Raw genomic sequence first — 15,999 nt, forward strand, 5'->3', positions numbered from 1 at the left:
CGCCGCTCCGGGCAGCCTGCCCCAAAGCAGCAGAGCAGTAGCAGGGACAGCAGTCATAAATAACGTGTGCACACCCGTTATCAGCCCGCAGCGCCGAGCTCCGCACCCGCCCCGGTGCTCGGCACCGCTCCAAGGGCTCCCCCTGCCGGTCTCACCGCGCTGCGCCGCCCGCCTTGAGGATTCCCGCGCCTCCCGCCCGCCCACAGCCACGCCAGCTCTTCGCCACTACGAGGTTCACTTGGGGCTGGGGCGGCCGCAGGGAGGGCTGGCAGGAAATGCGGGGCCGAGCCGAGGAGAGAGGCTGAGGAGTGGGGATGGGCAGCCGCGGGCGGACCGCGCTAAGCAGTGACGGCCACCAACAGCTCCCTCACCTTGAGCATGGTGCCGCCCGGCTACTGCAGCCCCCGCCAGTCGCAGTTATGACGTAAAACAGCGCGTCGTCGCGTTGTGATGACGTCGATCAGCGCGCCGCTACAACCACCAGTGAGCGACCGTTGGGGGCTTACGTCACGGCCTGCGCACGGCTCTGTCCCAAGGCGCATGCGCAGATCCGCAGACACCACGTCATGGGCAGGGCAGCCGGTAGCGCCTGCGCAGCGGCTGGAGAGGGGCTGGGAGGAGGAAGGCGGGAGCGGCTGAGAAATGGCGCCTTGAATGGTTGTTGCCACTGCGTGCCTCAAAGACAGTCATCCAGACTTATTCAGCCCATTACGCCTACACTACTTGGTTTGTCATTCAGCTGTAACTAGAATAATAAATACTAAATTCCTTTCAACTAAGATAAACCAAAACAATGCTACGGTCTGATTTAAATAATGGGAAATCTCTTCCCATGTTATCAGTTAATTAGCTGTGTTCTTTGCTTCTAAAGATTTGCTGGTCAGGAGTTTCCACTTTCTACGGCTTTTAAGATTTCTCACACCGCTCAAGGCCAAGGCAGCAATAGTGGGCAAAGGAAAATGAGTCAATCAAATGAGATGATTTAGTTCATGTGTCACCATTTTCTGATCAATTACTAGGGTCTCAGTACTTGTTATTTTTAACACTTTGGTAGATACTTATTTTCCTGCTTAATCATGCTCACACAGTAGCACAATTCAAACGCAAACAAGCTTCATGTTTTCATAGAATACTGTTAATTTTTAGCTAGCAATGGAAAACACTCTTTAATAAGAAAGATGTTTTAGAGCATTTGTCTGTATTCTTTGTTGGGAATAATTGTCGTGTACAGCAAATGCAAGTGCAAACAGCTGTACCATACATTCACTATTGCAGTTCTGTTGTGAAGCCGTGCTGCCACGACTTGGTATGAAGGGGAGACTGGCTGCTTAACTTCTAAGATCCGAGAGGAACCTTTGCTGCCCAGGCATGGTGTGAACGTGAGCACCACCAGAGGGTGTTATGAGAACCTGTGTTCTGCTTTGAAATGAGCTCTATGATCAATCCAGTCCTTTTTCCTGGGACTGGGAGAGAAGCCATCGTGTAGTGGGGATTGGCCTCTTCTCCACTGATAGAATTAGAGGTAACGGATTTAAGTTATGCCAGGAGAGTTGCAGCTTGGATATTAGGAAACAGTTAGAAAGAGTGGTGAAGCACTGGATTAGGCTGCCCAGTGAGGTGGTGGAGTCCCTGGAGGTGTTCAAGAAACGTGGAGATGTGGCACTGAGGAACAGGTTTAATGGGCATGGTGGGGATGTGTCGAGAACTGGACTAGGTGATCTTAGAGGTCTTTTCCAACCTTATTGATTCTGTGATTCTACACTTCTAATTTAGACACGCTAATAAGAAATTGGAGAAAATAATACTGATAAATAATATTCATTTTTTTTTCAAGTCCAAAAATTACAATAATTTAAAATATTTAGTATTGCTTTTAGAACATGATCAGTCCTGCAGAAAATATAAAAAAGAATTAATACCTAGAAGATAAAGCATCCAAAGAACACAGTAGTAAATGTTAATCAGGAAGCATTTTATGGAAAGACAGATGAGCCATGTACCTCTCACAGTCGTAAATATTCTTTGTGATTACTGTTTTCTTTGTTCCCTCCTAGAGAAGGTTCCTATATTTGTTTATTGCAGTCTGTTTATAGACTTAATGGAAACAGGTGAAGCAAGAATAAATATTTTCCTGATGAATGGGGATGCTTAAACCTCATATAATACAACCGGACAACGCTTCTCAATGTGCTGATTGTAAAAAGAGCACAATCCTTATTTGCTGATAGATTCAACTGTCATCAGGAGCCATTGTCAGAGGTGAAGGAAGAAGATTGCAGGTTGTATCTGCCTTTTTTTTTTTTTAAAGCTTTATCATATTTTTCTGTTGTATTTTACAAGCAGTGGGGGATGGTTACAAGTTAATGAGATATTGGAAGTATTTCAAACAAGTGGTACGAGTTTCAGTATCAAAACTAATAACAGGTATTGATTACAGATAACAGGTATTGCTGCAGTGAAAGATGACATGCATGTAAGAAATGTTTTTACATCTATCATTACAGGTTTGGTTATAAACATTCCCTCTCTAACAAGACTTGTATCTAAAATGCAAGTTGATGTTTAGTTGCATCTGAATGACCTCTGATTAAAGAATACTAATGGGCCTCTTTCACCGTTGAATTGTACTTGTGCAGTCAGCTATACATGTGGGAAACAAGCCATCAGAGTATGGCAAACATTTCTGGAAAAGTGGTTTCCAGTATTCTTTGGCAGGTTTGTGAGCGTGCAGAGTGAATGGGCAGTTTGCAAAGCAGGCACATTTTTTTAATGTATTTTATTCATCAGCTGTATATATGTTACAAATACATATTTTTGTGATTGACTTATATGCAGTGACTACACAGCAATTATCGATAGATACATAAATACATAAAGAACAAAGAGTCGTTTACAAAAACTTATGATGCACATGATTTTATCAGCTCTAGTATTGAATGCACTTTTTGTTTCACGTGGAAGTTTATCTATTAAGTGACTGATATGACTGATTGACAAGAATGGGAAAACCTTTATAGAGAAGACCAATAAAAATGCATTCGTTTTCATGTATGTAAACTGTTCTTTGCATTATATCAGTAATCTGGATGAACCCCTGTATATTTTCATGGCAGAAATAACTGCCAGAGAAGGGTGTCTGCAAAATTTCTCCAGGACAGTGATAACATGTGACATAATGGATTGTGCACAGTCCAAACCACTGTCAGACAGGCTTCCAAAGAAACTGAAGTTTCTGCAGCAGAGGCTACAGAATAAAGGTCTTCGACTTGATCAGCTCACAGCTGTTTCTAGTGTTAGGTAAGAACCTATACCAAGCTAGAGTTTAATTTCACATTTCACATTTCACCTTTCCCTGTCCTTGGTAAATAGCTTTTCTAAATACTTGTGAAATAAATGTTTTGTTTAGAAAGCTACAGCTCAGAGAATATTGAAGATGTTGATACAGCTCATAAACTATGCCAGTCCAGGCAGAAATATAATTTAAGAAACTCATCTTTTGCCTTCCAGTCTGATCCTTTTTAATGCCATATTAGATTGTTATTTACAGCTGTTTTTTTTTTTCATTAAGATAGGAGCAATTCTTTACCAGCAGCACAACAGGTATTTATTTGGCACGTATTAAGAGGTATGGTAGAAAAAAATGGATTTGTTGCACATTCTTGTTAAAATCTGAGCTTGTAACATCTACTTATTAAATATCAGTGCAATTAGCTAGTGACACTGATCAATGGAAAACATTATGAACTGAAAAGCTAGCTTATTTTGGTGTTCTCCTACATGATAAATCTTTTAAAATTTTTTATAACAAATTTTTCCATGCACCTTTTCTTCTCTAAAATGAAATTTCTAATGCCATGGCTTGTCACTACTGTTTTGCCAGCCTGTTTAAAACTAATTCCTAAAATCTTTGTAAAGCACTCTGCTTTTCTGCCTCCTACCGCACTTTTATATGTTTTAACTTAAAGGAATACTGTTCGGCACATCTCTTTTCCTTTCAAGTTACTTTCAAAGTACGTTGTTAAATATACAACTGTAAGGGCTCCTGAACTGAAAGTGGCTGTATGTTTTGCTGGGCTTCCTAAATATTCTGCACAAAACACAGATGTGACACATCTAGTATACAGCTTTGCCACACAGGTCTCCAAAACATACAGTCGGTTTTTTACGTTCATGTGAATTTTAGCACAGTTGTTCCAAACAGCCAATTCAACTCTCTTTCGCAGGGTGCAATGAAGGTAGTACAGTTTGGATACTCATAAGCATCCTATTTAATTCTGTATTACTCGTTCCCCAGTTTGAAAAACAAAACAAAACAAAACAATGTTTATTATTTCTGTGTTTAATAATATTTTTTTCTTTAATCTGGAGTTAAGCTTACCTTGAGCTTTTGCTTCTCATTCTTAAACGTGAGTATTTTTTAAAGCATTCTGAATGTAATGCTTCTCAGAGTTGCTGTTTTGGAATCTACAAGGTTTGTAGCAATATGTTGAATAACTAAACTGAAAACTAAGGACAGATGCCATTGCAGATTTCTTCATGCTTTCCCACTGACCTACCTTTAACTGCTTCGGAGGCACTTCTGCATTTTAGCACATGCTGTCATCAACTTTGTCACGTTCTAAGAGCTTCCAAAACATACTTGGTGCTGTCTAAATCCTGAGAGGTGACAGGTAAAACAGACAAATGTATCCTGCAAAAAAAGTGTAATTCAATTGAGTTGAGTTTCGCTGTTGATAGCATCACGGTTAAACACTGCAGTGTTCTTTCCATAATCCAGATCCAGATTTCTTACTGCAGCTCAAGTTCTACATTTTGAATTACACCATCCCAGCAATGATGAACAATTCTCCTGCTAACAAGTTGCTGAAACTACCAGCAGAGATGTCAGCTAAAAGGTGCACAGTTGTAGCACTACTAGTAGCAGTGAGAACATAAACTAACAGACATTTTTTGATGCTTCTTAGCACTCGTCACAACAAAATCCAACTCTTCAAAATTTAATTGCATCTCAAATTTCTATTGAGCTGATTACATTTAGGATATTAACTGCAGCTAGAATGTAAAATGTCATGCAGCAGTTACGAATCTCTAAGATTTTAACTGCAATCTTTTCATCTTCATAAAAAAGTTATTTTCACAGTACTGATGAATTTCTTAGCAGGAAAATGTATTTATTTATCTTCGTATTTATATGGCAAATGAATATTAACTTCAGTATCTCTGTGTATATAAACACAAAATGTAGCACTTTATTTACCCAGATACCAATTGTGTTGTAATGCTTCTAACAGTAGCCACACACACTTCTAACAGTGAGAATCCATGGGACTTACCCATTCGCACCTACAAAGGAAACTGCTGGAGAAGGGAACCACTACATGCTGTGCTGCATCTTGCATGGTACGGGTTAGCTGCAAATATGAAAATATGGCTTCTCACACCTGTTTAACAAGTTTAGCAGAAGAGACAGATTAATTGTAACTATAAAAAATAAAATCCAACTGTACTGCCAAGCTGGCATAAAACTGGAATGTATGCAATTATCACACTTGCTTAGGAGCAGAACTCAGAAGTACAGTTGGTTATTTGCGTGTCACAAAACTTGTATGGAGATTCCTCTGGCTGGAGGATTTAGTTTATTGAACTTACGCAGAGTTAAGCCTTACTCCTCTTGGTTTCAGAAAACAGTACTTAGTCAAAATCCAGTTGTCTCAGAAATCAGCTAAAATTTTCTGATATTCTTAGTAATAATTGGATCAGCTCCCAGCATTAAGAACATGAATATTCATTAAAATAGAAGCTGTAGTTCAGTTAATGATAATAATCTGTTTTTTTCCTGACTGCACAGTTCTTTTCAGTGCTTTGGATAATCGAGGAGAAACAGCAAAGGGAAACTATTGCTTAACAGTAAGACTTTCAGGTTGCAATAATGTACTGAAAATCAAGGGGCAATGTTTTGCACTGTAAAATGTCTTAATTTTTAATGCTTTTGGTTTACTGTATTAAAAATTACCACTGGAAGTTACAGTAATTTCTTGATATTAAGTTGCCATCCTTGTGAGGTTAGAAATCCAAGGGGAACAACCTGTAAGGGCCAGAGCCAGAAGAGATGTTGCAAGGCAAATCTCACAGAACATCCACAGCTGGTCAAGAAGAAACCATTGATTATGACTCCATCTTGGGAATAAATCAGCCAGCAGGGCTTTCTGAGAGGTGCAAAAAGTTAGCAATCCCTTGCTTTCCAGGAGTGAAAATGAAGGCTATTACTACAGCAATATGGAGGAAAGTGCTTAAGCCATCCATTGTATTGACTCCAGTGTCACCACCACGAATGCAAATGCATTTTGATGACTTAAGCAATCTGAGAAGGTAAACAGGAGAGGAATATACTGACCACCCTGCAATTCCTCCCTTCAGATTTAACCACACAGGAGCACATGGGTGAAATATTTGGTTTCAGCTCGCGTCATACAATTCTTTTGAGAAAAAAGGAACGGTAAACTTAGAAAGTCTCAAATAGTTAGGAACACAACCATCACATGCACATTTGACTTCAGGAGATAAAAGACTGTCACACAGAATAAGGAATGATACGATCGGTTTAACTCAAACTTGTGAGATGAGCTACATGACAAAAAGCAGTAAATGAATCAATACTTAGACCGTGCCCGAGGATATGCAGAAAGAGGGTGTGGGAAAGAAAGCTGGCAGTTTATGTCAAAGATGTATCTATCTCATGAAATTAAATAGTGCAATAAAAAGGTTCACAATTGAAGCCGTTTATCTCATTAGAAAAATAGTATTTTTTATTCAGAGGTATTTTCTGAACATTTATCCTTACGAGAACTGTTACCATGGGTGACATCAGCCTGAGACACAATGCTGACATTCCTGTGGATGGAAGACTAAAGAGTCACTGGGTACTTAAACAGATCAGGATGAGGTTTATTTTTACAAAGCACCTGTCAGTGCAACTGAATGGACAAATGTAGAAGTGAAAAACATTAATGAGAACAAGAAATTACTCATATTCCCCTTACGCTTCTTGAACAAGCAAAAGCTTTTCACATGCCAAGAAAATAACACTGGCCAAGAAGGTACTCTGGTGAAAAGATGACACAATAAATAAGATTTGATGGGTTAATGGCTGGGGGCAGGGAGGGGATACATCAACAAGTATGTTATGAACCCCAAAACAAATACAGAATCAGAATTACAAAATGGTCCGGGTTGGAAGGGACCTCAAGGATCATGAATCTCCAACCCCTCTCACCACATGCAGGGCCACCAACCTCTGTATTCAATACTAAACCAGGTTGCCAAGGGCCCCCATCCAATCTGGCCTTGAACACTTCAGGGATGGGGCATCCACAACTTCTGTGGGCAGCCTGTTCAGAATCTGTGTAACCCAAAGCAATCGACAGTTTTCAAAATTATTAAACTTACAGAATTAAAAACAACAACAACAACAACAAAAAGCCCAACAATTTGCAGCAAATGGGGAACATCTGTCAAAAGGAAGAATTTCACGTCAACAAGGGTGTATAATTAACAACAAAAACAATTAACTGAAAATTACCTTTGCCAAACTAGTTACATGTCATACAATCAGCTGAATGCGAGAGTGAAATATTGCCAAAAAATAAGGCAACATAATCCAAAACAGTGAATAATTTGATAAGAGTAACTTTGAGCCAGTTAATCGGAGAGCTCTCTTTAGAGAAACAATGGATGCATTATATGATCAACAAAGGAGGTGCTAATAAGAAAAAGTTGGCCAGCATCATGGCAAAAAGGTATTGTCAAAAACATGACCTGGCTCACAAAGGAAGGAAGCAAAAAAGACAAACAAAATTAAATAAATAAATGTACAACATGGAGTGATTGCCATCTTCTTCTCTTCCACTGTATCAGCCCACAACATTTGGTCTCCTTTCCAATGAAAAATAGGGAACATCGCAAATAAGAGAAGCCCCTTCTCTTGTGATGCATTCCACTGCTGCACCGTTCCCTCATTAAACAGCACTAAGCGTAGCATCAAGTTCAGTCAGCAAAGCAGGAGGGAAAAATGATTTCATGCAAATAAAGTCTTAAATCATCCTATGCACTGAAACAATATTAAAACACTGTTTTAGAACTCAAGATTAAAGAGAGAGAAAAAAAAGAAGAGACGACCAGAGTTACTTTCAAACATTTTTCATGGCAGATTTTTAAACCAGGGTCTTTGACAGATAGAGCTGTTGAAGAACAGACAGTGGCAGAAAAAAAATCGTGGCAGAGGACTGAAAGGGAAGATTTTTCAAGCAGTCTCATGAAGGCAAGTCAAGATCACAGTCTCTCTCTCCTATTTTACCTCACCCCTTCCCTTCTTGGTAATGGATGTTGTCCTGATCTGAGGCATTAATCCTGACATGAATGCTTCATTATGGAAAACTTAAAGGATTATGATTTAGGCTTCTGGCACTTTGAGGCCCAAGTGTGTAAATGCATGTTATTTCAGAGCCTCTGATTCTATGCATTTGATAGATTTGATGGAACCATCTTTCTCCCAGCTCAGACTAATACCAAAGGCTGGCTTCAGTTCTCATTTTTTGTTGTTTCAAAGTATGCCTTCATGCTAGGTTACAAATGTAACCATTAAGTCATGGAACCTAGGTTCAAGCTTGAAATACAGAGGGTACGATTGAATGTACTAGGCAATTAACACTGGGAAGATTGTAAAATATAGCGAAAGACACAAGAGTGATGCTATATAAGGACATCCAACTTTTCGTGTTACTATGACATTGGCTATCCTTAACACAGCACTATGAATGATAGCAACACAAGACATTTTTAAAGATTTGTTTAGCTTAGTAATCTCTGAAGTCCTGAAATCCAGGCACGCTGCACTAAATATTACAAAGTATACAGCAGAGTGTTTAAAGCTTAAAAATATTTTATTTACACTTCTCTTTATACACATTTTTATACAATGTTTTTTTTCAGTTTAAAAACTGAACAGAGCACAAATGCAAGTCTGAGCATACTGTACCCACAGCTAGGGAAAATTACCTTCTGCCAAAAAGAGACAAAGAGAAAAGGCTTTTTAAAACAGTTTAAAAGAGGCAATCGTAAATTTTTTCAGATAAGTATATAGCAGCCCTGATGTAGTCATTAGACAGTTAATCCAAATGTACATATGAGGTCACATATATATTTATATATATAACATTAATTTTATATAGGAAAAGTATTTCCAATTGCTAGACATAAACACAGCAGACTTCGAAAATAACTTTTCCTGTTATCAAATACATTCCTTTCAATACAAAGAATCTGATATTGTACACTAGAAACAAGTGGGATACTATAGCAGAATTGCATTCTCCAGCATATAATAATATACTTTAAAAAGATCTAAAAAAATAACAATATATAGGGAAAAATATTTAAAATTAAAAAACATAGCTCAATCTTCCCTTCACCTGTTCCCATAACTGATGTAGAAGTTAGGTGGGTTCCACTGAGGTAATAAATGCCCCCTAAGCACAGCTGCAGTACAGTCCTACGTAACACTGTATCTCCTAGACTCACAGCAAAGCTTTCTCTACCGGACCCATAAATAAAATCTACCATCTGCAAATAGAAGTGGTTTTCCCCTAGCCACCAACTCAATATTAATCCAAAGGTATCTGACCATGGAAAGCTATTTTAAAAGACTATCTAAATGTTAATTCTAATTTGGGGGAAAAAAAAGTAGTAGCGATCTAGTGGAGCTTTGCACAAAGAAGTAGGTTTTTCTGCCACCTGCCACATGACTGCTTTTACAATGTTTGCCTACAGAAAGGGAAAGTCTAAATTGTTTACAAACATCCAAACATAGAATAGAGATGCAAACGTAGTCATTAATATTTATTTTAAGCCGCTTCAAATTGCTTTACAAACATGAAAACCTCAAAATGTTAGCTACAGGACACTGGCAAGCTCTGTTCTAAATGGATTACGTGTATCTCTCCACTCTGTTCTCTCCCACATTCCTTCAGAGCACCCTGCCACATGGGACAGACCATACTGACTGAAGTAACTTCACCAGGTATTTGTTACTAAATGAAGAACAGGCTGGATGTTTTCTTTCATTACCAAACCCCCATAAGCACTTAGGCACGCGTTTAATCATGTTTGTGCCTTTATGCTTTCTTTTATGTAACTTAGAGCTTTATGAATTCTTTATATTGGACTCTTCACATGTGTAAAGTCCACATTTGAAGCATTAAAAAGAATGAGGGGCCCAATTCACTACTTTCCTAATGAAAAATACCTTTAAAAGGCAAATGTGATCTACAAATGTGATTGTCTCTATTTCTAAAAAGACCTTGTCATTTACAAAGGTGAAATAAATTTATTTTTAGGGTAATTTGCATCTCCCTATAATGCTTACCTTCATTTCACGAAAGAACAGACATAATGAGCTAAGCAGTGCTTTTCTTTTCCTTTTTTCATTTGTACCTGCTGAATGTTATCCTTCAGTTCCTGAGCACCAGTGCTTCGTTCTTGACGCAAATATGTACTGTATTATCGGCAGGAAAAAAGGCAGCCCTTGTGTTTGTAAGGCAGGAGGTCTGTAAGAAATAATGGCTGCAAACCTCGGAGACCAGAGAAATATTAAAGTCACAAACCCTTAGAACTAGTATGAACTGCCACACTGCAGAAAGTGGGGCATCCATATGTTTCAAAGGAGGTAACAAAAGCAGGTTGCCAGGTACATGACACACAGCTACTAGCCCCTCTCGCTGGCAGTGCTTTCTGAAAGAGCAGATCCTTAGAAAAACTACATACTGCCTCCCTGCAGTTGAATCAAAGGGGAAAGAATTTCAAAAGGGTTTTTTTCAGCCTAATACTTCCCACTGTGAAACCACTGCCAACACCTTGTGGAGAAAAAGTAAGCTATTTTTTCCTTATGTAGTAGTCTGCAAAGAATTATCTGTTCCATTACAACAGACATAGCAGCAAGCTGAATGGCAACAGGCAGCGTTAAGCCAACTCACAGAAGCACTATGCTTTTTATCCATTCTGGCTCATTTGGAAATAAAACTCCTTCCTGGAGTTAGATGCTAAATTAAGAAGTGAAGCCGATAATTTTTTGCTATAAGCGTGAATAAACTAGACTGTAACTCACTATGTCCACCTTTTCTTAAGAAAAGGCAAGTACATTTGCAATTTTAAAGGAGGTCATATGTTAAATTTTAAATATCTAGGCAAGATCAGATTTGCAAGTGTTGCAGGAAGGACGGAGTGGAAATAGACGAAACCCCCCTCAAACTTCCCAATCAAAAATTGCAACTTACCTTCTTCTTGACAAATGAAAGATGCTTTTAAAATCCTCCCTCTTTTACCCAGTTTACTTTCGTTTTTATTTTAACACTTAACAATCTGGGGCTAAAACTTTCAATAAAACAGAAGATACCCCTGTGACATAGAACACAACAACGATAACTGCCTCACAAGTTCCACTGCAGTGGAAAAGAGAACATAAGCCTTAAATTCGTGCTTGAAACAATAAAAACATGGTAGAAATGTGAATTAACAAAACATTCTCACATACCCCTGTGTTACAGCCAGCTTCTTGAAGACAAGACTGCATGGAGGCCCTAACCAACAGTTCAAGCTAGAATTTCACAATTCTGAACAATATATTTCAGATCTGGACAGCTGGAGATGAACAGGAACTTAAAAGCAGAGCATCTAAAAATGATCTGGTTCTTAATGCTTCAAGTATCAATACACACCAAAGCCTTCACTAGCAGTTGCTTTGCCGACGAAACTCAGAAGTTGCTTAAATACAGACCTGAAACATAACTTGAAACACTTCCATCGTTACCATGACTTCTAATTAAGTCTTAAGTAACATCCATTTACTACACTTGAACCATGGAAAACCAGATTCCCAGAACCACATCCATTTCCCAGACAAGCCCTTGTGGTATAATACTGTATGCTACAAGGGCTGCTCCAAAAGTAATGCCTCCTGTTTTATTATGGTGACCTATAACATCAGAGGTGGATGTTGGTGGTATGGCAGTAGATTCTGAACCTTCCCACCCATATTCTATTCCCTTTTGTTGCTGTGTGACAGATGGCTGCATAGGGACAGCCTGACACAATGATGTCTAACATGGAAGTGCAGGTGAAATAATGGTGTGGAATTTAATTCCTCCATGTGGAAAAATGGCTCCTACTGACGTACAACACTCACAGAATGTTTTTGGAGATCCAAGAGTGGATGTGAGCACAGTGAAGTGGTAGGTGGTGGATTTTAGCAGTGGTGACAGTGACACTGAAGATAAGCCACATTCCAGATGGCTGCTCACAGATGTCACACTACAAAATTTATCCACGTGAATCAGCAGATTGTAGTGAGGAAACTGTATAGGATAAGTATCTACTTCAATGTGTCGGAAATAATGTTGAAATATCACAAAGCTTGCGCTGAGTGCCAGAAACGCTCACACAGGAACAGAAACAACACTGTATGAAAGTTTGTCAGGACCTACTGAGGCTGAAAGTGAGTTTCCTCAACTGCACCATTACTAGTGATGAGATGTGGTGTCAGCACTGAGTGACTGAGTCAAAAATGCAGTCCTTGGAGCAGCAAGATGTGAATTTTCTATCAAAGGAAAAGACAAGACACAGCTCTCAGCAAGTACAGTAATGCCTTTTGGGATAGGAAAGGTGATCTGTCTGGATTTCCTGGAATCTGGACAAACCATCAACTCTGACCCATACATCATGATGCAGACTAAGCTGAAGGCTCCAACTTCCAGAGTCAGGCCAGAGAAGAAGACAACCTTTCTCCTGTTACACAATAACTCCAGGCCCCATACATGTTTGAAGACCATGGATCACACTGCCAATCTTGCCTGGACTGTCCTACCACACCCACTGTGTAGTCTGGATTTGGGGCCTTCTGATTTCCATCTGTTCAAGCTGAAGAAAGATGGACTGCAGAGGCAACATTTTCAATGCTGGGGAACAGTGGGTCACCACCAGTGGGGGACACAAATTTTTATAATTGTGGCATGCATGCTCTTGTTCATTACTGTTGAGAATGCAGAGCTAACGGTGGTGACTGTGGTGAAAAGTAGTTTTGTAGCTCAGAATTTGCTCTATCAAAGTGTTATTGTGCTCCTTGCATATGTTGTAGTTTCCATGAATATAAACAGGAGGCATTACTTTCAGAGTGAGCTACATATTATTAAGTCCCCCTGAAGCTTACTCAAGCAGGATTAGATTTTTGCTGCCCCACACATTTATTAAGAAATGAGGTTGTGACAAAAAGAGTAAGAATAATAAAGAAAAAGATTTTGGGTTTTTTTTGTGCCCTAATACTCTTTGAGATAGATACAGAAGAACCTTTTTACTTGCACACAGCCAGCACCTACTGGAATCACGTCACCTCTGCACCTACAAAGGACAATGTACGCACAAGTCTCACAGTAGAACTGAGGTTTTACTGTAAATGAAGTTGGCTTTAAGTTAGACTACTAGGAAAGTAAATGATATTTCTCACTCAGTAAAGACTTAAATTTAAAAGCAACTCTTAGTCTACATGAGAAGGCTGAAAATCAATATTTGGTCCAGTCACTACCGGCATAGATAACATTAATACAGCTATGATGGCATAAATTATCCTTCCTGTTAACTTATAGAAAGAAAATGCTCAGTAAGACATTTTTAAGAAAAAAAAAATCTACTGATCTGATTTAGATTACCACATCTCAACCCAGAACATAATTACTGCAAAGATATCACAAATTATATAGATGAGGAGTTGTATACGTTGTTTTCACTTCTGTTGATGATTTAAAATTCAGTTTAGGTAAGTAGGTGTTATTTTTAACACAGGACATTTTGCAGTGATTTTGGTCCTTCTGCAAGTGCATTCTTCTGAACTCCCTGAGTACTGTACATTCCTCTTCTACAGTGATTTTTAACTAGAAGATGCTGAATAAAGTCGATTTGCAGTGCTGTCTATTAAGTCTACTGCTTAAAGAAAAGCAAAGTAGCATAAGACTTTATAGAAGATGCAAATGCATGTTTCAGTATTTTCTCCCTACACTCCTGAATCAAGTGTAAGCCTATGAGTTACCCACATTTCTCCTTCGGATTCTATTAGTGATTGTTTTTACAACATTAAAGAAAGTAAGAATTGAATTGTCATTATTTATACCTTGGCAAATCATTCTTACTGATATCTGCAAGTTAACACAATGGAGTTATTAAAAGCCCTCAGGAACAGCACATTTCATTTCAGGCACTATGAGGTCAGTAGCTACAGCCATGAAATTTGTTATTTTTTTTTGTAGAAACACAAATGGTAGTAGCCATCCAAACACCTAACTCAAAACACAGTAGTTCACAGCAGCAAATAATTAAAAAAAACCCTACTATTAATAAAAGATTTATCACTTCTATACGAGTACAAGCAAAGCCACTGCTGAGAATACACTATAGTACATCCAGTTCTGAAAATACCTGTGGGTCAAAGCAGTGCTGGTGAGCATTTGCTTACTGACACTTTCCATTTTCATAAAAAACAAGACTGGTAGCACATCCATACATAAAACAAACTCAGGTAAGATGTATTTAGTTTTTTAAAATAATTTATAAAACAACAAATTATTAAGAGTTCATTACGTAAAGTCAGTATAAGGATTTTAAAGTTACTGAATCAATCAGTATATGCTAAAGATACTTTGATACCAAATGATGCTTCCAGTTATGTAAGAACTTTGACTTACTTAGCTCATTAATGGATAAAACTACACCTTAAATTTAACAGATATGGCTGAATTTGTGCAGTGGTTTAAATATAGCTGCATGTAAAAAGGTTGTTTTTCGTTTTTTTACAATGTATATGCATGTACATAATTTACTTACCAACAAACATAATGCAGACAACAGAAGGCAGCACAGAAATAGTGTTTCAAATAATAATATTTTTAAAAAGTTAAAGTTTTTTCAATTCAGTAGAAAATGTGTAATTCACATTTTGGCAGACTTACCAGTACTAATATACAAAACTTGGAAAAAAACACATGCAAAGAGACTGAGGTTATACTTAACAGTATTTAAGGGAAAACAGAAACACCTCGCAGATGTGAGAGTACTTTGCAATTAATGGGAAGAGCATCCAAACACAACATAAAACACAAAAATGGTTTTAGCTTTGTTCTTTTAAACTTAGTTGTATCCTACTACAGCTTATGAGTTCTACTTTGATGCTCAATAAAAAAAAAGAGAATCAGGTCTTTCTTCCTTCCACAAATGTTTTGTTAAATTCAATTGATTTCAGAAGAAATCTGGTACTGTGGCCACAGGAAAACAAACAAAAAACAAAAAAATCAAACAAGTATGGACATGAAATGCTATCAAAAGAATAAGCACACCCCAAAATATATATATTTTCTTTCCCCTGTTTACAACTGCATTTGTTAAAACAAAACAAAAACAAATCCCACAACTTTTACAGTATCAGACCAACTATTGGCTTTTCTAACAAACTTGGTAAGTATTCTCCCTGTAAATCCTGTTTCTCTTAAGCATTTAGCAGTTGTCCTGACACACAACATGCTAATGTCTCTGAAGGAATTCAACTAGATTGTATGTTAGCTGCTCCAAAAGTAATGCCTCCTATTGTATTATGTTGGCTCACAATGTTGGAGGCAGATGGCGGTGGTATAGCAGTAGAAGTTGAACTTTCCCTCCAGTAGTCCACTACATTTTGTTGCCATGTGACAGATGACAGCAGACGGGCAGTCTGGGGAAGTGGGTGTGAAGTGTGTGTGACTGAAATTCCTCCAATAAAACAGGGAACAATTGCACCCACTGACATTCACTGACGCATGCTGAACGTTTCTGGAGATCAACAGTGGATGTGAGCACAGTGAGGCAGCGGGTGGTGCATTTCAGCAGTGGTAAGTGATGCGAAAGACAAGCTATGTTCCAGATGGCTGTACA

Source organism: Tetrao urogallus (assembly GCF_951394365.1).
Source record: "Tetrao urogallus genome assembly, chromosome: 1".
NCBI lineage: Eukaryota > Metazoa > Chordata > Aves > Galliformes > Phasianidae > Tetrao > Tetrao urogallus.